Source organism: Pseudophryne corroboree, chromosome 7, assembly GCF_028390025.1.
Source record: "Pseudophryne corroboree isolate aPseCor3 chromosome 7, aPseCor3.hap2, whole genome shotgun sequence".
Classification (NCBI taxonomy): Eukaryota; Metazoa; Chordata; class Amphibia; order Anura; family Myobatrachidae; genus Pseudophryne; species Pseudophryne corroboree.
Window position 1 is genome coordinate 135,080,903 of NC_086450.1, and position 24,326 is coordinate 135,105,228.

Genomic DNA, 24,326 nt, shown 5'->3' on the forward strand with positions numbered 1-24,326 from the left:
AAAACAAGTGGCGTTACCCTCTCCTGAGACGGACGCACTTAAAGATCCATCAGATAGGAGGATGGAAAATATCCAAAAAGGTATATACACACATGCAGGTGTTATACTACGACCAGCTATTGCGACTGCCTGGATGTGCAGTGCTGGGGTAGTTTGGTCAGAGTCCCTGATCGAAAATATTGATACCCTGGACAGGGACAATATTTTACTGTCGTTAGAACAAATAAAGGATGCATTTCTTTATATGCGTGATGCACAGAGAGATATCTGCACACTGGCATCACGGGTAAGTGCTATGTCCATTTCGGCCAGAAGAGCTTTATGGACACGACAGTGGACAGGCGATGCGTAGAGGAGTTATTTGAGGTCGGTCTATCGGATTTGGTGGCCACGGCTACGGCCGGAAAATCCACCTTTCTACCTCAAGTCACTCCCCAACAGAAAAAGGCACCGACCTTTCAACCGCAGCCCTTTCGTTCCTTTAAAAATAAGAGAGCAAAGGGCTATTCATATCTGCCACGAGGCAGAGGACGAGGGAAGAGACAGCAACAGGCAGCTCCTTCCCAGGAACAGAAGCCCTCCCCGGTTTCTACAAAAGCCTCAGCATGACGCTGGGGCTTCGCAAGCGGACTCGGGGGCGGTAGGCGGTCGTCTCAAAAATTACAGCGCGCAGTGGGCTCACTCGCAGGTAAATCCCTGGATCCTGCAGATAATATCTCAGGGGTACAGGTTGAAATTAGAGACAGAGCCACCTCGCCGTTTCCTGAAGTCTGCTTTACCAACGTCCCCCTCAGAAAGGGAGACGGTTTTGGAAGCCATTCACAAGCTGTATTCTCAGCAGGTGATAGTCAAGGTACCTCTTCTACAACAAGGGAAGGGGTATTATTCCACTCTATTTGTGGTACCGAAGCCGGATGGCTCGGTAAGGCCTATTCTAAATCTGAAGTCCTTGAACCTATACATAAAGAAGTTCAAGTTCAAGATGGAGTCACTCAGAGCAGTGATAGCGAACCTGGAAGAAGGGGACTTTATGGTATCCTTGGACATCAAGGATGCGTATCTCCACGTTCCAATTACCCCTCACACCAGGGGTACCTCAGGTTCGTTGTACAAAACTGTCACTATCAGTTTCAGACGCTGCCGTTTGGTTTGTCCACGGCACCTCGGGTCTTTACAAAGGTAATGGCCGAGATAATATTTCTTCTTCGAAGAAAAGGCGTATTAATTATCCCATACTTGGACGATCTCCTAATAAGGGCAAGGTCCAGAGAACAGCTAGAGATGGGTTTAGCACTATCTCAAGAGGTGCTAAAGCAGCACGGATGGATTCTGAATATTCCAAAATCCCAATTAATGCCGACAACTCGTCTGCTGTTCCTGGGGATGATTCTGGACACAGTTCAGAAAAAGGTTTTTCTTCCCGAAGAAAAAGCCAAGGAGTTATCTGACCTGGTCAGGAACCTCCTAAAACCAGGAAAGGTGTCTGTACATCAATGCACAAGAGTCCTGGGAAAAAATGGTAGCTTCTTACGAAGCAATCCCTTTCGGCAGATTCCATGCAAAGGGATCTGTTGGACAAATGGTCAGGGTCGCATCTTCAGATGCACCTGCGGATAACCCTGTCGCCGAGGACAAGGGTATCCCTTCTGTGGTGGTTGCAGGAGGCTCATCTATTGGAGGGCCGCAGATTCGGCATACAGGATTGGATCCTGGTGACCACGGATGCCAGCCTGAGAGGCTGGGGAGCAGTCACACAGGGAAGAAATTTCCAGGGAGTGTGGTCGAGCCTGAAAAAGTCTCTTCACATAAGCATTCTGGAACTAAGAGCAATCTACAATGCTCTAAGCCAGGCGGAACCTCTGCTTCAAGGAAGACCGGTGTTGATCCAGTCGGACAACATCACGGCAGTCGCCCATGTAAACAGACAGGGCGGCACAAGAAGCAGGAGGGCAATGGCAGAAGCTGCCAGGATCCTTCGCTGGGCGGAGAATCACGTGATAGCACTGTCAGCAGTATTCATCCCGGGCGTGGACAACTGGGAAGCAGACTTCCTCAGCAGACACGACCTTCACCCGGGAGAGTGGGGACTTCATCCAGAAGTTTTCCACATGCTATTAAACCGTTGGGTAAAACCAATGGTGGACATGATGGCGTCTCGCCTCAACAAAACACTGGACAGGTATTGCGCCAGGTCAAGAGATCCGCAGGCAATAGCTGTGGACGCGCTGGTAACACCTTGGGTGTACCAGTCGGTATATGTGTTTCCTCCTCTGCCTCTCATACCAAAGGTATTGAGGATTATACGGCAAAGAGGAGTAAGACTAGTGGCTCCGGATTGGCCAAGAAGGACTTGGTACCCGGAACTTCAAGAGATGGTCACGGACGATCCGTGGCCTCTACTTCTGAGAAGGGACCTGCTTCAGCAGGGTCCTTGTCTTTTTCAAGACTTACCGCGGCTGCGTTTGACGGCATGGCGTTGAATGCCAGATCCTAAAAGGAAAAGGCATTCCAGAAGAAGTCATTCCTACCTTGATAAAGGCAAGGAAGGAAGTCACCGCGAAGCATTATCGCCGTATTTGGCGAAAATATGTTGCGTGGTGCGAGCAGCGGAGTGCTCCGATGGAGGAATTTCAACTGGGTCGTTTTCCTACATTTCCTGCAATCAGGATTGTCTATGGGTCTCAAATTGGGATCTATTAAGGTTCAAATTTCGGCCCTATCAATATTCTTCCACAAAGAATTGGCCTCAGTCCCTGAGGTCCAGATTTTTATCAAAGGAGTACTGCATATACAGCCTCCTGTGGTGCCTAAGGTGGCACCGTGGGATCTAAATGTAGTTTTAGATTTCCTCAAATCCAATTGGTTTGAACCACTAAAGAATGTGGATTTGAAATATCTCACATGGAAAGTGACTATGTTACTGGCCCTGGCTTCGGCCGGGAGAGTATCTGAACTGGCGGCTTTGTCTTATAAAAGCCCTTATTTAATTTTCCATTCGACATAGGGCAGAGCTGCGGACGCGTCCGCATTTTCTCCCTAAGGTGGTATCAGCGTTTCACCTGAACCAGCCTATTGTAGTGCCTGCGGCTACAGACGACTTGAAGGACTCCAAGTTGTTGGACGTTGTCAGAGCCTTAAAAATATACATTTAAAGGACGGCTGGAGTCAGAAAATCTGACTCGCTGTTTATACTGTATGCACCCAACAAGTTGGGTGCACCTGCTTCTAAGCAGTCGATTGCTCGTTGGTTTTGTAACAAAATTCAACTTGTACATTCTGTGGCAGGCCTGCCACAGCCTAAATCTGTTAAGGCCCATTCCGCAAGGAAGGTGGGCTCATCTTGGGCGGCTGCCCGAGGGGTCTCGGCATTACAACTCTGCCGAGCAGCTACGTGGTCAGGGGAGAACACGTTTGTAAATTTTTACAAATTTGATACCCTGGCAAAGGAGGACCTGGAGTTCTCTCATTCGGTGCTGCAGAGTCATCCGCACTCTCCCGCCCGTTTGGGAGCTTTGGTATAATCCCCATGGTCCTTTCAGGAACCCCAGCATCCACTTAGGACGATAGAGAAAATAAGAATTTACTTACCGATAATTCTATTTCTCGGAGTCCGTAGTGGATGCTGGGCGCCCATCCCAAGTGCGGATTATCTGCAATACTTGTACATAGTTATTGTTAACTAATTCGGGTTATTGTTTAGGAAGCCATCTTTCAGAGGCTCCTCTGTTATCATACTGTTAACTGGGTTTAGATCACAAGTTGTACGGAGTGATTGGTGTGGCTGGTATGAGTCTTACCCGGGATTCAAAATCCTCCCTTATTGTGTACGCTCGTCCGGGCACAGTACCTAACTGGAGTCTGGAGGAGGGTCATAGGGGGAGGAGCCAGTACACACCACCTGACCTGTAAAAGCTTTACTTTTGTGCCCTGTCTCCTGCGGAGCCGCTATTCCCCATGGTCCTTTCAGGAACCCCAGCATCCACTACGGACTCCGAGAAATAGAATTATCGGTAAGTAAATTCTTATTTTTTTTCTCTGTATTTTTTTCCTAAGGGTGCATGACCACGCCTCCTGCAATCAGGCCACGCCCCCTGAAAAGTTCCTGGGCCCAGCCAGGCTCCTTACTGCCCTGTGTGCATCTGGGACCGCAGCCACTTGCACTGACATTACTGCGACACTCACATTGTATTCCTAGGAGACATACTTTTTTTTTTTTTTTGCATTCATATCAAACCACTTCCCAGTCACAACCCAGGAATGCCCATTGTGTTGTCGCGCCATTGCTGATGCCATGTAACTTAGGGGTTTTTTGTTTGTTTGCTTTTTGCACATGCGCAGCTGGAAAAAGATCCAACTGCTGCATGAGAACGCATACAAGCCGCTAAATTATCAGCGGGTGGGAATTTTAAACTTGTGATTCCACAGCTGGCAAGGTGTAATAAACCCCCATGAGGTTTAGAATAAACTGACCAGGGAACTGATACTTACTAAGTATCACCTAATTCTGGAAACCCTTTACATATAAAATATTTAACATCTTTAATTTAATTAAAGGATTATGGAAAAACAAACAAAACAGTTTGAAACAAAAGAGGCTGCACAATTTTTTGTGTATTATAAGTGCTCAGCTCAATCCAGTATCCCTCATTTCCTAAATACTGGGCGCATTGTCCTTGTGCTGATGAAATAGATAATTTCCTGATTCCGTCACTTTGCCTATGTTATGATAATCAGCCGTAGAGACAATTCCTGGCTCTGCCAGCTCTGCAGATCCACATGATGTGTTTAGGGATTGCTCTCAGACAACAGATGTCCTGCGATTATTTATGGTATGTTTTACAGCGGGTATATTGGCTAAGAAATTAATGGTGCACCCTAAATGTATGGTTTTAAATAATAAAATGTATCATGTGGGTGATTAGATTCTTAACCCTTTTATTGGGTGGGATTGAAACAAATGGTCATCTTCAGCTTCAAAATGATTTTAAGCTATAATAATGTGTTCGCATTAAAATAATTTTTTTTATACCAGGAGTTAGAACGTTTTGTTACAATATTTAATTTTATACTGGAAAAACTCCATATGTAGAGGCATTGTATGAATAGAAAAAGTAGATGGTCCCATTTGTCATCCAGTAGGTGTGATACTGTAGGTGTATTATGTTATTACGCTCCTGCCCAATGTTCTGAGGTGGGCGGAGTTAGATAACATGACTCTGCTCACCTGGCAGACAGGTGAGTGCTGTTCCCAGAGAATTGCCTGCTTTCCTGTACTACGCACATTTGATTAATTATCAGATAAGCAATGTATTTCTAGATGCAAAATACAAAGAATTTTGAATACGTGACAAAAATCCTAAATTTACACATGATAGAGGCATCCAGTTTGTGGACTGAGACAATATTCCTAAAGTGGAAAAATGGAAAATGTCCAGATAACTGATTATACAATTATAACAATGCCTAAAACTATTACAATTAAACTTGTGTAATAACATCTTATAACGTAATAAAATATTACTCCTGGCCTTTTATATTTTTTAAGCTTACATTTTGACAGGCCTTGTATGTAAAGGGGGCCATACATACTGTATGAGATTAATTGTGGGAATTGTCGGTTTTGCCGATTCCGGCGTCTGGTCATCGGCAAAATCCAACATGTTGGAAATCCTGAATTCGCAGATTCCGAACCAAACATGCTCTGAAACTTTAAATCAGGGATCTTCAACGTGTAGGATTTTACCAGTCGCCCGACAAATCTGCGTTTATCAGAGTCCGCTGATCAGCTTGGCATCAGCAGAAGGGTGAATCAGGCTGTAGATGTATGACTTGCATTAATATTAATTCTTCGGATATTTTCAAAGGTGTTGATTTTTATTTATTTTAAATTATTCTTTCATTCAAGTGCACATAAAAATATGGAAATCTTGTGAATTTATCCAGTCTGTTCACTTCTCATTGCAGTGTGCAACAGTGATGTCACAGAACTGACCAGATTCTTCAAAGTAAGTATTTTTTGGGGCTAATAATTGTAGTAGTTGTTCATATTAAGCCGGAAGGCTTTGTGAATACATTTATTGAAGTGGAAACAAACGCAGATAAATACTTTTAACCACTTAACTCGATAATTTGCATAGTTTTTTTTAATCTGTTCAACTTTTTTTATTTATTTAATTAAGGTTAGAACATATGTGAAAATTTATATTTAAACATCGTGAAATATTGTAACTGTGCCTCCCACTCCTGACTGTCAGTAGATCCCCTAGGAGCAATAATTCCCAGTGACATTACTTCACCTCCCACCCCCCTTGTGGTCTTAGATCCCCGGTTGCAGTGCTGCCCTGCTCACCGGTGTTTATAGGTTCTCACTGCATTAGTATCACCCCACCCCATGAGTTGTAAGGCCACAGTCCACTTCATCACTGGTAGGATTCTGGGGGAGCAGGAGGAAATCTGTTCTGCACATGTGTAGTATGTATTTCTTCAGTTACAGCTGGGGGTGGGCACAGAAGGCACGGTTGCATCCCAGCGAAGGCCCAACTGACTACGTGCACAATCCATATGGCCGTGCCATTTAAGTGGTTAAAATACTGTATTGCATAGTGACCTGTCCTGTCACTTTTCCCTGAAAATAAGCTTTGTGTACTTATTAAGCGTTCAGAAGTTACTCTCTGCATGCTGCAGTAATACTGTGGCAGTCCATCCACAATCAAAGTGTATGACCGTATTAAATCAGTGGTCTTGCACTTCTGACTGCCTCACATGCAATTATAAAGTAAATCTCGGTTTTCTAGGTTTTCGTTCTATTTTCCAGACCTGTATGGTTAAAAAAAAATAGGAGGTGATCCTCATTCTCTTTGAACATTTCTCAAGAATGCAATCATAGTTGGTTTTGGTAAAAATTTGTGAGGCATATGTTAGTGGTTTTTAACATTTAAAAGGAATATATCTGCATTTTGTTCTTAATGAGTAGTTGTTATTATCCAGAACAAAATATGAATTTGAAACCGTGAATCATGAACTATTGCACGTTTCTGTCTTCTGCTATATTTAGCAGTGGCCTGTGCCTCAGGGAGGCTTACCATAGAGGCAACTTTTACTCTTGTTTTTTGGTCAATATTAAATTGGCATGAACCGATGGAAAGAGAAAAAATAGGGTTTTGCGTTAGTGAGGTGGACAGAGTACCTCTGTGTATTTTGCCCAGTGAGAGGATTGATGAACCATGGGAACTGCCGGTCTCTGAAAGTTGTGACTAGTGGATGGGGGTCCTGTTCTTGTGTAACGCCAACACTCAATTTTGGAAATCTTAATACCAAATACTGATTGTGCTATTTGTGCAGATGATGATTTAGTTTCTAGGAGTATACGAAAAGTGCTGGAAAATAGAGTATATGAGGACAACTGCAGAAAGAGATGCCGTATTGAATTCAGGTCAAGGGCGTAGCTACCATATGTGCAAGGAGTGCAGCTGCTATAGGGTCCAGAGCTAAGAGGAGCCCACCTTCCCTGTCAAAGTTACGTGTTATATACATTTTTCACCATTGGGTGGTATGTATGGGTCCTTTCAAACTTTTTCCTTGTGGCCTGCAATATATCTAGGTATGTCCCTGGACCTGTTCATTGTAATGTGGTATAAAATGAACTGGAGGGCATTTTAATGTTATATATTATGAACTGGGGCACTGTAATGAGGCACAATATGAACGGGGAGCACTATATATCATAATATGAATTGGGGGTACTGTGCGGCATAATGTGTACTGGCAGCTCTGAAATGTGACATAGGGTGAACTTAAGCTCTACTGCGATTCATAAAAGAAACTAGGGCACCACTATGTGACATAACATTAAATAAGGCTCTACTATGGTTCAGAAAAGGAACTAGGGCACTATTATAGGGCATAAAATTAACAACTGCTGCAGAGAAGTGTCTCTCTAGAAGCATTGGGACGGGGGCCCTTCAAAATGTTGCTATGGGGCCCACAAAGTTCTGGCTGCGCCCCTAATTCAGGTAATGCCTGGCATAGCTGGTGGGGAACGTACTATGTGACAGTATTTTGGTAAGACATGTTGAGGTGTGTGTGTGTGTGTGTGTGTGTGTGCCTGTTGTATTGAGAAAGTAAATGCAGCAGAGACACAAGAGAAGTCTTGGATAGACAGCTGAATTAAACATGACTTGTCACCTGGTTGAACATCTGCTTATTACATATTGTCTTGTGTGTAAGATAATGTGTGTGTTCTGAAGTCATTGTTTCTTATCAGTATGTTAATATGGCATTATTGCAGTTTAGTTCTCATTATGCCGGGCATACACTGTTCAATTATTGGCCCAATCGTCTGATAATCCGCTGGTTGAGCCGTTGTATTACGGCGACTGAACAGCAATTATTGGTCTGTTGGACATACGAAATCATCCATAACGTCTGACAGATCTGATAATTGGCGCTATGATTTCAACTATCCGATGCTGACACGCTGAAATCATCCAATATCTGTGCCATAATCTGATTGTGTATGGTAACGCTATTAGAGGGTGTCAGATAATTGGCATGCAGGTTCATCTGAAGGTGTATGTTCAGTATTATAGGAATACTGTTAATTGTAACCCATATAAACAATGAAAGTGTCTTAAAATCGCCTCTGCTCTTTGCGTTCTGTATAAGAGAACTCTACCTGCAGCTTTGTACCTGATTATGGTCAGAGGACACCACTGTGATTCCTGTTATCCTCATAATTTACACTAGGGTGGGTATACATTTGATATACACTATCTTTTAGATACATTGTGAATGCATGCAATAGGCAGTTTAAATATACAAGCATGGCATTGCAATGTCTTCACTTGAATTTTTGGCCTCTGACATAATATATTGCCATTGCACACCTGACAGAACCCATGCTTTAGCTCGTTGTGTGTATGAGCCCGTCTCTTAGATCAGTTTCAGAGGAACTTTATCTGAGCGTGGTTCCCAGGGGCCTGCTCTTAATCTGTGTGTAACAGTCATAACCAATATACTCAGACATTTATTTTAAAATATTTATTCTTCTGGAAGGAACAATTTCGGATATACTGTAACATCGGTTGTGCTGTGTGCGCTTGGGCCATATGATTTCGAATTACGCTTTTGTTTTACCATCCTCCTGAGAGCTATTCTGTAATGTTTTTTTACATTAGTATATGACTGGAACTGGGATAGCATAGCAGCAGTGAATGGGTGGTGTGTGCACCTGCCTGGTGAGTGAGACATTAATAGTCCTGGGGACTATAGGGGAAGAGATGAGGAAGGCGGTCAGTCTAGCGCAGACCTGGCCAACCTGTGGCTCTCCAGCTGTTATGAAACTACACATCCCAGCATGCTCTGTCAGAGTTTTACAAATCAATAATAGCAAAACTGTGGCAATGCATGCTGAGACTTGTAGTTTCCCAACAGCTGGAGAGCCACAGGTTAGCCAGCCCTGGTCTAGTATGTCAGAAGCTTTGGCCACGGCCACATAATGTGTGACATCCCCACCTTCCAGGTGCCCAATTTTCCGGTCGCAGCTGCACTTTACATGCATTAGAGTCGCACTGGGCTTGCTTCACAGTCGCACTGGGCACGCGTCAGAGCCGCACTGGGCACGCATCAGAGACGCACTGAGCACGCATCACACCCGCACTGTATATACGTCAGAGCCGCACTGGGCACACCTCAGAAACGCACTGCGTACGCATCACACCCGCACTGCGTACACACAGTGATTGATAACAACAGTGGACACATTGACTGTTTATTCACAAAGATAGTGACAGGTAGTGACCATTTGGGGAAGGTAATAGGAGTTGACTACAAAAACTAAGGCGTGTTGCCACCATTTTCTGGGCGTGTCCTAGTCAGCCATTGCAAATTTGTTTGCAGTTGGAATGACCCGATAGGGTTCACAGGACAGGGGCTGATCTGAGATGCCATCATCGGTATACTGTAGGTCACTGTACACAAGACAGCGGATGTATATTAGAGTATATGACTGGTGTACTTAATTATTATTGATTCATAAAGTGCCACAAGGTCCCAAAAGGCTGTTCAAAGTAGGTGGAACATAAGGAAATTATAATAATGATATGAATGTAATATTTACAACAAGGAGGCAGAACCTGCTTTACAGAGCTTACAATTTAGGACCTTTCTTCTTAAGGATTTGCATTGATGGAGAGACAGATGAATACTTTCTTCTCCACTACATTCAGTCCAGTTCTCCATATGTCATCATTAGCTTATTCCACTAAACCAGCATGAGGGAGTTAATGCTGGTGTTTATTAATAGCAATTTGGAGATAAACGGTGTGTTTAGGTCGGAGCTGTAGTGGGATGATACGCTTCTCTCTACCACATTTTGCTGTGTAGAAATTATATTGCAATGCTTTCTTTTGAATAATATTTTGTCATTTGACATAAAAAGGTATATTATCAGGGAGGTAGCTGCTCACTGTAATTTTCCAGCTCTCTGTATATCCTTCCGTGTTTTGGCTTTGTGCTGTTTGCTTTTTCTTTTATGTGAATTTGTGCCAGCTCAATGCTCCCCTTATTGTGTGCAGAATAAGACAATCACAAGTCAGGCATGCAACCCTTCTAATGCAAAATAGATAAAGAGGAGTGTTCAGGGAGATCCGTTACTCTATATATGGGGACAAGGATGTATGATAAATAGGAGGCTGGCCATTCGCAGACACTGCTGGCTAGAGTCTGTGTCTTTTGTGCCAGCATAATAACTTCTAATAAATAGTTGGAAGTCGGTCGGACAATTTACAAGTTTGTTTCCACTGCAAAAATAATTGTACTATTAAAGGGAATTTGAGGTAATTAACTTAACAATTGTACACAGTTCGCTTTGAGATTTTAACCATGAGTAGTATTCCTATTAGGACAGTATTTATAAATAGGGTTAAACTTAAATTATCCTTCCATTTTCACCTCCTTTTTTCTGCCATCCTGAAACACAGGCAATGACTGGCATTACAGCTGGGAAGAAATAATATAGAGGGTGTTAGAAAATGTAGTTAAATACATTTTAATGAACATTTTTGAAGATAATATTCTCATTTGTAACTGCAATACGTCTTATGGCCTGTCCTTGTGGGCAACTGCGCATTTAGACGCAGTCACTGCCAGTGACTTGCCCGCATCTGACTAGCCACCCCCTTGTAACCTTCCAGAAACTGTTACCAGAATTCCATCTTTCTGCGTGAAGTTTCAGTCTACTTCTTAGAGCGATAAAAAGGACGCTTGTATGCGGCATTCAGAGTGGCAATTAACAGTGTGTTGCTGCGGGCGCTAGGGTATAGTCACTATGACATAATTAAATCCAGATTGCATCACCTGGGAGACTGCCCACTCTTTCAGGAGTGCAGGAGAACCTCCAGAGATGTGGGATGCTTCTGGACATTCCAGGAGATTCGGCAAGCGTGGTCTACGTTCAGTCATGTATCCCAAATTACAGGTTCTGTAATCAGGAAGTATTGCGCAGAGTGGCACAGTAGTGGGTGGATGACCTAATATGACTGTGATGTCCTCCCACGACAGAGGGGTTTGGTCCCCCTGCCAATGGAGCACCTACTGCATTAGTGATGGTACTAGACTGGTCATACATCGTAACATTGGGGGTAATTCAGACTTAGGGGTATATGCAATTGCGGTCGAATTCCTGAAAATGTCGAAAAACGTGACATTTTCGCCCCCCAAAAAAATTCGACAATGCAATTCAGTACTTTCCGTCAAAAAAACGGACTTTCCAAATTTGACTTTTTGAAATTCGACATTTGTCAAATTCGACATTTCTGCAATGGTACAAATGCGGCAATTCGCCAAAAGTATATTCAATAGAAGTTTGGAAATTCGACAACAGTGCTTTTAGACAGTAAATTCGTCATTTTCAATCCGCCACACTTTGGGGGCGGAATCTAATAGAAAAATTTAAAAACATGTTTGTTTGGGTGTTTTTTTTATTGGTAATAGCATATCTATTTATATTAGAAGGGATTAGGTACTTGGTTTGTCTATTTTGGAGGCACAAGTATTATTTATATATTTTAAAAAATATTTTTTTTTTTTTATTATTATTTTTTTTAAAATGGAATGGTAACAATCAGAAAAAAAATTGCGTGGGGTCCCCCCTCCAAAGCATAACCAGCCTCGGGCTCTTCGAGCCGGTCCTGGTTCTAAAAATCCGGGGGGGAAAATGACAGGGGATCCCCCGTATTTTTAAAACCAGCACCGGGCTCTGCGCCTGGTGCTGGTGCAAAAAATACGGGGGACAAAAAGAGTAGGGGTCCCCCGTATTTTTTACACCAGCATCGGGCTCCACTAGCTGGACAGATAATGCCACAGCCGGGGGTCACTTTTATACAGCGCCCTGCGGCCGTGGCATTAAATATCCAACTAGTCACCCCTGGCCAGGGTACTCTGGGGGAGTAGGGACCCCTTCAATCAAGGGGTCCCCCCCCCCCCAGCCACCCAAGGGCCAGGGGTGAAGCCCGAGGCTGTCCCCCCCATCCAAGGGCTGCGGATTGGGGGCTGATAGCCTTGAGAAAATTGAAAGAATATTGTTTTTTCCAGTAGTACTACAAGTCCCAGCAAGCCTCCCCCGCAAGCTGGTACTTGGAGAACCACAAGTACCAGCATGCGGGGGGAAACCGGGCCCGCTGGTACCTGTAGTTCTACTGGAAAAAAAATACCCAAATAAAAACAGGACACGCACACCTTGAAAGTACAACTTTATTTCACACATGTCGACACACACACATACTTACCTATGTTGACACAACGTTCGGTCCACTTGTCCAAGTAGAATCCACGTGTACCTGTGAATAAAATTATACTCGCCTCAATCCAGTGTCCGGATCTTTTAAAATAATCCCCTTACTTTGCAAAAAAAAAAAACGAACACACGGGACCAAACGGACTGAAAGGGGTCCCATGTTTACACATGGGACCCCTTTCCCCGAATGCAGAGACCCCCCCGTGACTGCTGTCACAGAAAGGTCCCTTCAGCCAATCAGCGAGCGCAACGTCCTGGCTCTGCTGATTGGCTATGCGCGTCTGAGCTGTCAGACAGCGCATCGCAGAGCCTCTCCATTATATTCAATGGTGGGAACTTTGCGGTCAGCGGTGAGGTCACCCGCGGTCAGCAGCTGACCGCGGGTGACCCCACCGCTGACCGCAAAGTTCCCACCATTGAAACTAATGGAGGGAGCTGTGCGATGCGCTGTCTGCCAGCAGACGCGCATCCAGCCAATCAGGAGAGTGCCACGAAGTAGCGCTCGCTGATTGGCTTAAGAGACCTTTCTGTGACAGCAGCCACGGGGGGGGTCTCTGCATTCGGGGAAAGGGGTCCCATGTGTAAACATGGGACCCCTTTCAGTCCGTTTGGTCCGGGTGTTCGTTTTTTGTTTTTTTTGTGCCAAGTATGAGGATTATTTTAAAAGATCCGGACACTGGATTGAGGTGAGTATAATTTTATTCACAGGTACACGTGGATTCTACTTGGACAAGTGGACCGAACGTCGTGTCAACATAGGTAAGTATGTGTGTGTGTCGACATGTGTGAAATAAAGTTGTACTTTCAAGGTGTGCGTGTCCTGTTTTTATTTGGGTATTTTTTTTCCAGTAGAACTACAGGTACCAGCGGGACCGTTTTTCTCCCGCATGCTGGTACTTGTGGTTCTCCAAGTACCAGCTTGCGGGGGAGGCTTGCTGGGACTTGTAGTACTACTGGAAAAAACAATATTCTTTCAATTTTCTCAAGGCTATCAGCCCCCCATCCGCAGCCCTTGGATGGGGGGGACAGCCTCGGGCTTCACCCCTGGCCCTTGGGTGGCTGGGGGGGACCCCTTGATTGAAGGGGTCCCCACTCCCCCAGGGTACCCCGGCCAGGGGTGACTAGTTGGATAGTTAATGCCACGGCCGCAGGGCGCTGTATAAAAGTGACCCCCGGCTGTGGCATTATCTGTCCAGCTAGTGGAGCCCGATCCTGGTGTAAAAAATACGGGGGACCCCTACTGTTTTTGTCCCCCGTATTTTTTGCACCAGCACCAGGCGCAGAGCCCGGTGCTGGTTTTAAAAATACGGGGGATCCCCTGTCATTTCCCCCCCCGGGTTTTTAGAACCAGGACCGGCTCGAAGAGCCCGAGGCTGGTTATGCTTTGGAGGGGGGACCCCACGCAAATTTTTTTCGGGTATTTTCCCGTTTTTTAAAAATCGGATCAAAATCCGTCAAATCGGCCGTTTTTCGACAGCGGGACTGTCGAATCCGTTTTTTATTGAATATGTTGAATTCCGGCACCCACTTGCCGGAATTCGACGGTCGAGTTGTGTCGAATTAAAAAACAGGTGAAAAATTGCCGCGATTCGCCGGTAATTGCATATACCCCTTAATAGTAGCAGCAAATTTGTTAGCAGTTGGGCAAAACCATGTGCACTGCAGGGGAGGCAGATATAACATGTGCAGAGAGTTTTAGATTTGGGTGGGTTATTTTGTTTCTGTGCATGGTAAATACTGGCTGCTTTATTTTTACACTGCAATTTAGATTTCAGATTGAACACACCCCACCTTCCCCCTACAGTGCACATGGCTTTGCCCAACTGCTAACAAATTTGCTGCTACAATCAGGTCTGAATTATCCACATTGTGAGATCCTACATTATGGGGGTCATTCCGAGTTGATCGCTGGCTAGCAACTTTTTGCAGCGCTGCGATCAGGTTAAATCTCTGCAAAACTGCGCATGAGTATGCACCGCAATGCGCAGGCGCGTCGTACGGGTACAAAGAGGATCGGTGCTGGGCGATGGATTTAACAAAGAATCCATTCGTACAGCCGATCGCAAGGTGATAGACAGAAGGAGGGCGTTTGTGGGTGTCAACTGACTGTTTTCTGGGAGTGTTTGGAAAAACGTAGGTGTGTCCAAGCAATTGCACGGCGGGTGTCTGACGTCAATTTCGGGACCGGACAGGCTGAAGTGATCGCAGCGGCCGAGTAAGTCCAGAGCTACTCAATAACTGCAAAAAAAAATTGTGCCGTCGGCTTGAACCCGTGAAAACATGGTGTGTGGATTATATGAGCGCCTCTATTAATTTTTATACTTGTCCAAATCCATAGGAGTATCGCATATCTCCCTATAGCGGCGGACGTATTTCCACACTATCAGTTCCAGGTTCATTTCATTTGAGATTGATTAATTAATTGATAAACACAGGCGCAGCAAAAGGTTTCTTCTTAAAATTACCTTCAGGCTGTGTGTATAAGGTGTATATGAAACATAAATGCATTCTGTGCTTAGATTTAGGTCCCATCACCATGATATCTCATTATGGTATGCAATTATTCCAAAATACGGACAAATCCGATATCCAAAATACTTCTGGTCCCAAGTATTTTGGATAAGGGATACTCAACCTGTGTGTGTATGTATGTATGTATGTATGTATGTATGTATGTATGTATGTATATATATATATATATATATATATATATATATATATATATATATATATATATATTCTCTCTCTGGCAGAAGGCACCAAAAACTCTATTTACAGCTCTGCTACTACCCATAAGGAATTTCAAGCCCCTGGGTCTATTTCCTAGTGATTATGAAGAAAGCTGTATTTTATCCTTAGGGGTCTATTTATCATAATAGTATGCGAAAGAACTATCTAGATCACCACATTATTATTATTATTATTATTATTACTACTACAGGTTGAGTCTCCCTTATCCAAAATGCTTGGAACCAGAGGTATTTTGGATATGGGATTTTTCCGTATTTTGGAATCATTGCATACCATAATGAGATATCATGGTGATGGGACCCAAGTCTAAGCACAGAATGCATTTATGTTTCATATACACCTTATACACACAGCCTGAAGGTAATTTTAGCCAATATTTTTATAACTTTGTGCATTAAACAAAGTGTGTGTACATTCACACAATTCATTTATGTTTCATATACACCTTATATACACAGCCTGAAGGTAATTTAATACAATATTTTTAATAACTTTGTGTATTAAACAAAGTTTGTGTACATTGAGCCATCAAAAACAAAGGTTTCACTATCTCACTCTCACTCAAAAAAGTCCGTATTTAGGAATATTCCGTATTTCGGAATATTTGGATATGGGATACTCAACCTGTACCAGTTATTTATATAGCACACACATATTCCGCAGCGCTTTTACAGAGAATATTTGGCCATTCACATTGGTCCCTGCCCTAGTGGAGCTTACAATCTATATTCCCTACCACATGTACACACACACATTCACACTAGGGTTAATTTTGTTTGGAGCCAATTAACCTACCAGTATATTTTCGGATTATGGGAGGAAATCGGAGTACCCGGAGGAAACCCACGCAAGTACAGGGAGAATATACAAACTCCGCACAGTTAGGGCCATGGTGGGAATCAAACCCATAACCTCAGTGCTGTGAGACAGTAATGCTATCCATTACACCGTCCATACTGCCCACTTATCACAGCGATGCAGGTTATAGTTGTTGGGCTCCTCGCTGGCAGCGAAAGGTTACAGTGAACTACTTATGCATGGCCAAGCATAGCTGTTGCTTGATAAAGTGCCCCCTTCTCTGTCCCCACAGAAGACTATGGGGATGTGGTAATATGTGAAAATATAGGTACTGCAGAGGAAATCAGTGATTTCTCTAACGTCCTAGTGGATGCTGGGAACTCCGTAAGGACCATGGGGAATAGCGGGCTCCGAAGGAGGCTGGGCACTCTAGAAAGATCTTAGACTACCTGGTGTGCACTGGCTCCTCCCACTATGACCCTCCTCCAAGCCTCAGTTAGATTTCGTGCCCGGCCGAGGTTGGATGCACACTAGGGGCTCTCCTGAGCTCTTAGAAAGTTATAGTCTTAGAATTTGTTCTTTTCAGTGAGACCTGCTGGCAACAGGCTCACTGCAGCGAGGGACTAAGGGGAGAAGAAGCGAACTCGCCTGCTTGCAGCCGGATTGGGCTTCTTAGGCTACTGGACACCATTAGCTCCAGAGGGATCGACCGCAGGCCCAGCCTTGATGTTCGGTCCCGGAGCCGCGCCGCCGTCCCCCTTACAGAGCCAGAAGCAAGAAGATGGTCCGGAAAATCGGCGGCATGAAGACTCAGTCTTCACCAAGGTAGCGCACAGCACTGCAGCTGTGCGCCATTGCTCCTCTCACACACTTCATACTCCGGTCACTGAGGGTGCAGGGCGCTGGGGGGGGGCGCCCTGAGGCAGCAATAAAAACACCTTGGCTGGCAAAAATACCTCAATATATAGCCCCAGGGGCTATATATGAGGTAAATACCCCTGCCAGAAGTCCATAAAAAACGGGAGACTAGGCCGCGAAAAAAGGGGCGGAGCCTATCTCCTCAGCACACTGGCGCCATTTTCCCTCACAGCTCCGTTGGAGGGAAGCTCCCTGGCTCTCCCCTGCAGTCTACAAGGGTTAAAAAAAGAGAGAGGGGGCACTAAATTTAGGCGCAGTATACATTATATATATATAGATATAAAGCTATAGGGGACATAACTCAGTTAGTCCCTGCAGTATATAGCGCTCTGGTGTGTGCTGGCATACTCTCACTCTGTCCCCCCAAAGGGCTTTTGTGGGTCCTGTCCTCGTTTAGAGCATTCCCTGTGTGTCTGCGGTGTGTCGGTACGGCTGTGTCGACATGTTGAATGAGGAGGCTTATATGGTGACGGAACAGAGGCCGATATATGTGATGTCGCCCCCTGTGGGGCCGACACCAGAGTGGCTAGAGAGGTAAAAGGTATTAACCGACAGTGTCAACTCCTTACATAAAAGGGTGGATGACGTAACAGCTGTGGGACAGCCGGCTTCGCAGCCCGCGCCTGCCCAGGCGTCTCAAAGGCCATCAGGGGCTCAAAAACGCCCGCTCTCTCAGATGGCAGACACAGATGTCGACACGGAGTCTGACTCCAGTGTCGACAAGGTGGAGACATATACACAATCCAATCCGTGACTTGATCCCGGCAATAAAAAATGTGTTATACATTTCTGACTTTAACCTCTATAAATGGGTTTTAGGTTTGGGGAGAAAAAACAGGCAGTGTTTTGTTCCCCCATCAGATGAATAAATGAAGTGTGTGAAAAGCGTGGGTTCCCCCGTTAAGAAACTGGTAATTTATAAAAAGTTACTGATGGCGTACCCTTTCCCGCCAGGAGGATAAGTTACGCTGGGAGATATCCCCTAGGGTGTATAAGGCGCTCACACGTTTGTCAAAAAAAGTGGCACTGCCGTCTTAGGATACGGCCACTTTAATAGGTACCTGTTGATAAAAAAAACAGGAGGCTATCCTGAAGTCTGTATTTACACACTCAGGTACTAGACTGAGACCTGCAGATAGTGCTGCTGCAGCAGGGTTGGTGACCCTGTCAAACAGGGATAATAGTTGGCAAACATAAAAACATATTAAAGACGTTGTCTTATATATGGGGGATGCACAGAGGGATATTTTGCCGGCTGGCATCCAAAATAAATGTAATGTCCATTCTGTCAGGAGGGTATTAGAGACCTGTCACTGGACAGGTGATGCTGACTTAAAAAGCGCATAGAGAGCCTTATAAGAGTGAGGAATTATTTGGGGATGGTCTCTGGGACCTCGTATCCACAGCAACTGCTGGGAAGAAATAATTTTACCTCAGGTTTCCTCACAGAAAAAGGTACAGTCCTTTCGGCTTCAGAAAAGCAAGCGGGTCAAATGGCGCTTCCTTTCTGTACAGAGACAAGGGTAGGGGGAAAAAGCTGCACCAGTCAGCCTGTTCCCAGAATCAAGATTCTTCCCCCGCCTCCTGTGAGTACACACCATGACGCGGGTGCTCCACAGGTGTAGCCAGGTACGGTGGGGGGCCGCCTCAAAAATTTCAGCAATTAGTGGGCTCGCTCACAGGTGGATCCCTGTTTCTTCCAAGTAGTATTTCAGGGGTACAAGCTGGAATTAGAGATGTCTCCCCCCAGCCGTTTCCTAAAATATGCCTTGCTGACAACTCCCTCAAGCAGGGAGGCTGTGCTAGAGGCAATTAATAAGCGGTATTCCCAGCAGGTAATACTCAAGGTGCCCCTACTTCAACAAGGACGGGGTTACTATTCCACACGGGTTGGGGTACCGAAACCGCATGGTTCGGTGTGACCCATTTTACATTTAAAATCCTTGAACATAAAAAAATTCAAGTTCAAGATGGAATCGCTCAGGGCGGTTATTGCAAGCCTGGACGAGGGGGATTACATGGTATCCCGGGACATCAAGGATGCTTACCTGCATGTCCCCATTTACCATCCTCGCCAGGAGTACCTCAGATTTGTGGTACAGGATTACCATTACCAAGTCCAGACACTGCCGTTTGGACTGTACATGGCACCGAGGGTGTTTTATCAAGGTAATGGCCGAAATGATGATACTCCTTCAAAAAAAGGGAGTTGTAATTATCCCGTAATTGGACAATCTCGTTATAAGGGCGAGGTCCAAGGAGCAGTTGGTAGTCGGGGTAGCACTATTTTGGAAAGTGCTACAACAGCATAGGTGGATTCTAAACAGTCCAAAGTCACAGCTGGTTCCTATGACACGTCTACTGTTCCTGGGGATGGTTCTGGACATAAACCAGAAATAGTGTTTCTCCCGGAGGAGAAAGCCAAGGAGTTGTCATCTCTAGTCAGAGACCTCCTGAAACCAAAATAGGTAGCGGTGCATCATTGCACGCGAGTCCTGGGAAAAATGGTAGCTTCTTACGAAGCAATCCCATTAGGCAGGTTCCATACAAGAACTTTTCAGAGGGACCTGTTGGACAAGTGGTCCGTATCGCATCTTCCGATGCATAGGCTGATAACCCTGTCTCCAAGGACCAGGGTATCTCTACTGTGGTGGCTGCAGAGTGCCCATCTTCAAAAGGGCCGCAGGTTCGGCATACAGGACTAGGTCCTAGTGACCATGGATTCCAGCCTTTGAGGCTGGGGGGCAGTCACATAGGGAAGAAACTTCCAGGGACTTTGGTCAAGTCAGGTTATTTCCCTACACATAAATATTCTGGATCTGAGGGCCATTTACAATGCCCTGAGGCCAGCAAGGCCTCTGCTTCAAAACCAGCCGGTACTGATCCAATCAGACAACATCACGGCAGTCGCCCATGTAATCAACAGGGCGGCACAAAAAGCAGGATGGCGATGGCAGAAGCCACAAGGATTCTCCGATAGGCGGAAAATCATGTGTTAGCACTGTCAGCAGTGTTCATTCCCGGAGTGGACAACTGGGAAGCAGATCTTCTCAACAGACACGACCTCCACCCGGGAGAATGGGGACTTCCTCCAGAAGTCTTCCAATAGGATTGTACACCATTGGGAAAGGCCACAGGTGGACATGATGGCGTCCCGCCTTAACAAAAAACTATAAAAGATATTGCTCCAGGTCAAGGGACCCTCAGGCGATAGCTATGGACGCTCTGGTAACACCGTGGGTGTACCAGTCGGTTTAGGTGTTCTCCCCTCTGCCTCTCATACCAAAGGTACTGAGAATAATAAGAAGGCGAGGAGTAAGAACGATACTCGTGGATGGCCAAGAAGAGCTTGGTACCCAGAACTTCAAGAATTTATATCAGAGGACCAATGGCCTCTGCCACTCAGTCAGGACCTGCGGCAGCAGGGGCCCTGTCTGTTCCAAGACTTACCGCGGCTGCGTTTGACGGCATGGCGGTTGAACGCCGGATCCTGAAGGAAAAGGGTATTCCGGAGGAAGTAATTCCTACGCTTACTAAAGCCAGGAAAGAGGTTACAGCAACTCATTATCACCGCATATGGCGAAAATATGTTGCATGGTGTGAGGCCGAAAGGGCCCCAACAGAGGAATTTCAACTAGGTCGATTTCTGCATTTCCTGCAAGCAGGAGTGACTATGGGCCTTAAATTGGGTTCCATTAAGGTACAGATCTCGGCTCTGTCGATTTTCTTTCAAAAAAGAACTAGCTTCAGTACCTGAAGTTCAGACATTTATAAAAGGAGTGCTGCATAGTCAGCCCCCGTTTGTGCCTCCTGTGGCACCTTGGGATCTCAACGTGGTGTTGAGTTTTCTTAAAATCACTTTGGTTTGAACCACTAAAAACCGTGGATCTGAAATATCTCACATGGAAGGTGGTTATGTTATTGGCCTTGGCTTCTGCCAGGCGAGTATCAAAATTGGCGGCTTTGTCTTGTAAAAGCCCTTATTTGATTTTCCATATGGATAGGGCAGAATTGAGGACTCGTCCCCAGTTTCTCCCTAAGGTGGTGTCAGCGTTTCACCTGAACCAGCCTATTGTGGTGCCTGCGGCTACTAAGGATTTGGAGGACTCCAAGTTGCTAGACGTTGTCAGGGCCCTGAAAATATATGTTTCCAGGACGGCTGGAGTCAGAAAATCTGACTCGCTGTTTATCCTATATGCACCCAACAAGCTGGGTGCTCCTGCTTCTAAGCAGACTATTGCTCGTTGGATTTGTAGTACAATTCAGCTTGCACATACTGTGGCAGGCCTGCCACAGCCAAAATCTGTCAATGCCCATTCCACAAGGAAGGTGGGCTCATCTTGGGCGGCTGCCCGAGGGGTCTCGGTTTTACAACTTTGCCGAGCAGCTACTTGGTCAGGGGCAAACACGTTTGCAAAATTCTACAAATTTGATACCCTGGCTGAGGAGGACCTGGAGTTCTCTCATTCGGTGCTGCAGAGTCATCCGCACTCTCCCGCCCGTTTGGGAGCTTTGGTATAATCCCCATGGTCCTTACGGAGTTCCCAGCATCCACTAGGACGTTAGAGAAAATAAGAATTTACTCACCGGTAATTCTATTTCTCGTAGTCCGTAGTGGATGCTGGGCGCCCATCCCAAGTGCGGTTTATCTGCATTACTTGTACATAGTTATTGTTAACTAAATCGGGTTATTGTTGAGCCATCTGTTGAGAGGCTCTATTGTTTCATACTGTTAACTGTGTTTCATATCACGAGTTGTACGGTGTGATTGGTGTGGCTGGTATGAGTCTTACCCGGGATTCAAAATCCTTCCTTATTGTGTACGCTCGTCCGGGCACAGTACCTAACTGAGGCTTGGAGGAGGGTCATAGTGGGAGGAGCCAGTGCAAACCAGGTAGTCTAAGATCTTTCTAGAGTGCCCAGCCTCCTTCGGAGCCCGCTATTCCCCATGGTCCTTACGGAGTTCCCAGCATCCACTACGGACTACGAGAAATAGAATTACCGGTGAGTAAATTCTTATTTTCTGCTTGGTTTCTCTCTGGCTAACTAGGGAGAAGTGCTGATAAATAGGCCATAAAAAGTTGTGAAGTCCCACTTGTGAGTTCTGTGATTTGGTGAAGGTCACGTGGGGTTTGCTTGGTTGCATCTAAAGAAGTGAATATTACAACCTGTTCATTGATGAAATGTAAAGCTCAAACACCTGATAAGGGAGGAACACACATGAGATTTCTCCCGGAGATGTGTGCTGAGCGATCTATCAGAGACCGCTCAGCAGACATCTCTCCCCCCCCCCCCCCCGCTCAGCACTGCACGATGTGGGCTGAGCGAGGGGGGGCGCTCATTTCACCCATGCATGCCAAATCTAGTGCCGGCGATAGCGACACGCGGGGCCGCGCATTGCTGTCGCCGGCCCCCTACTCACAAAGCGACATGTTCTTAATTTCTAAGCAATCTAGTCAGAATGCTTGGAAATTAAGTGAACATCGCTCGGTGTGTACCCCCCGATAGTCCATGTCACCCTCTTCCTCCTCATTCATGGTATAGCCCTCCAGTTTTTGCTTTAGGGCAAAGGCACAAATATGATTGTAGCAGCAGTTTAAAAGGGTTGCGTTCTGCATACTGGTGTTCAGGATGCCAGCCGGAACGTCCTGATTTCAAAGTAATTATACAGTAAGCACTTTAAATATACACATTATACACAAATTAATTATACACAAATAATGCATTACCTCTGTCATTTCTGATGTTCTCCCTATATAACAAAGAATGTTGACAAACTACTTGTGTCACTGAGAATTTTAATGTTGTTATGTTAGGTGGTAAGGAACAGTTCTCCTCCATGTTCCACACACAAGAATCAAATATTCTCGTATTTTGCTGAGGCATTACTAAAATCGTTATGTACAATTAGGAAGCAAAATGTAACGAACTTCCACCCCCATACTCTGGAAGTGTACGTATATAGAGTTTAGGTCTGTTATGATCAGCCTGATATACTTCAATGTAAAAACAATACATTTAATCTAAGAAACTCCATCTGCCTCTCTAACCCTCCAGTCTGCCCAGATTATTTCTCAGACTGAGCACAATGCCCATTTGCCCAATACACTCCTATATGCCCATTACAACCTTATTTACTCCACAATCCTCCCAGACCTCCCAAATTCCCTAATACATCTATCAGCTCTCCTCTCATTTAATAAGAGCTAATGCTGTTAGGCCATAAAGCCATACCTCCCAACTGTCCCTATGTGAAGGCTCTGTCTCTCCTTCCCCATCAGGACCGCACTGTACTAGCAGTGAGTAAGTGCATGCTGCATTCAAAGGAGGCTTTTAATGTTTGGGTAGGGGACACCTCTGAAGCGCTGGTTACACCCTCATAATAAATAACCCTGCATACTTCTCGCAGAATTTACACTTGTCCCAAATACCCAGCCAGCAAAAGGTATTAATAAAACAGGATTTATCTGGGTTCTACATAAGTTTGGCAGGTCACTTACTACATCAGGCCACCAGATGCCCATCACGGTCTAGATGCGTCCAATACGATGGTCCCTATAGACGCTTTCTATTCTCCGGACAGGCATACGAAAATATAATAATAAGAAGAAGAAGAAGAACACCTATGTTGATCTGTCGTAGGGAATGAAGACTATGTCATTTTTCATGTACCTGATGCAGTAATATTGTAAATGCCTGTAGCTATTATAAATGTAGAAAACTAGCTCTATAAATAAGATTAACACATTTATTCTAGATTCAGCACGGATTGTCTACGTTCTTGTGCCTTGGTTCACCTTAACCCAGAAAAGGGATTTGACTGATGTAACATACAGTAAATCATTACTTATAAATGCTGTTTTCTTGGCCATGATATAATTGGGTGTGGTATGTAGGGTCGACCAGACTTGGGTCGACCACTATTGGTCGACAGTAAGTAGGTCAACATGGTTTGTAGCTCGACAGGGACTCTAGGTCGACATGACAGAAGGTCAACATGAGTTTTTTCACTTTTTTGGGTGTCGTTTTCTCCGTACAGTGACCAGGACCCCCAATTAGTGCACTG

General features: G+C 45.1%; 1 long non-coding RNA gene across 1 annotated transcript in view; it reads left to right on the plus strand.

Moving 5' to 3' along the window:
• LOC134944799 (uncharacterized) overlaps window positions 1-24,326 on the plus strand; it is a 283,767-nt gene that overhangs the window by 122,166 nt on the left and 137,275 nt on the right. The window contains exon 3 of the long non-coding RNA XR_010181955.1: window positions 5,965-6,005. This is a non-coding gene — a long non-coding RNA (uncharacterized LOC134944799). The remainder of the gene's footprint in view (window positions 1-5,964; window positions 6,006-24,326) is intronic.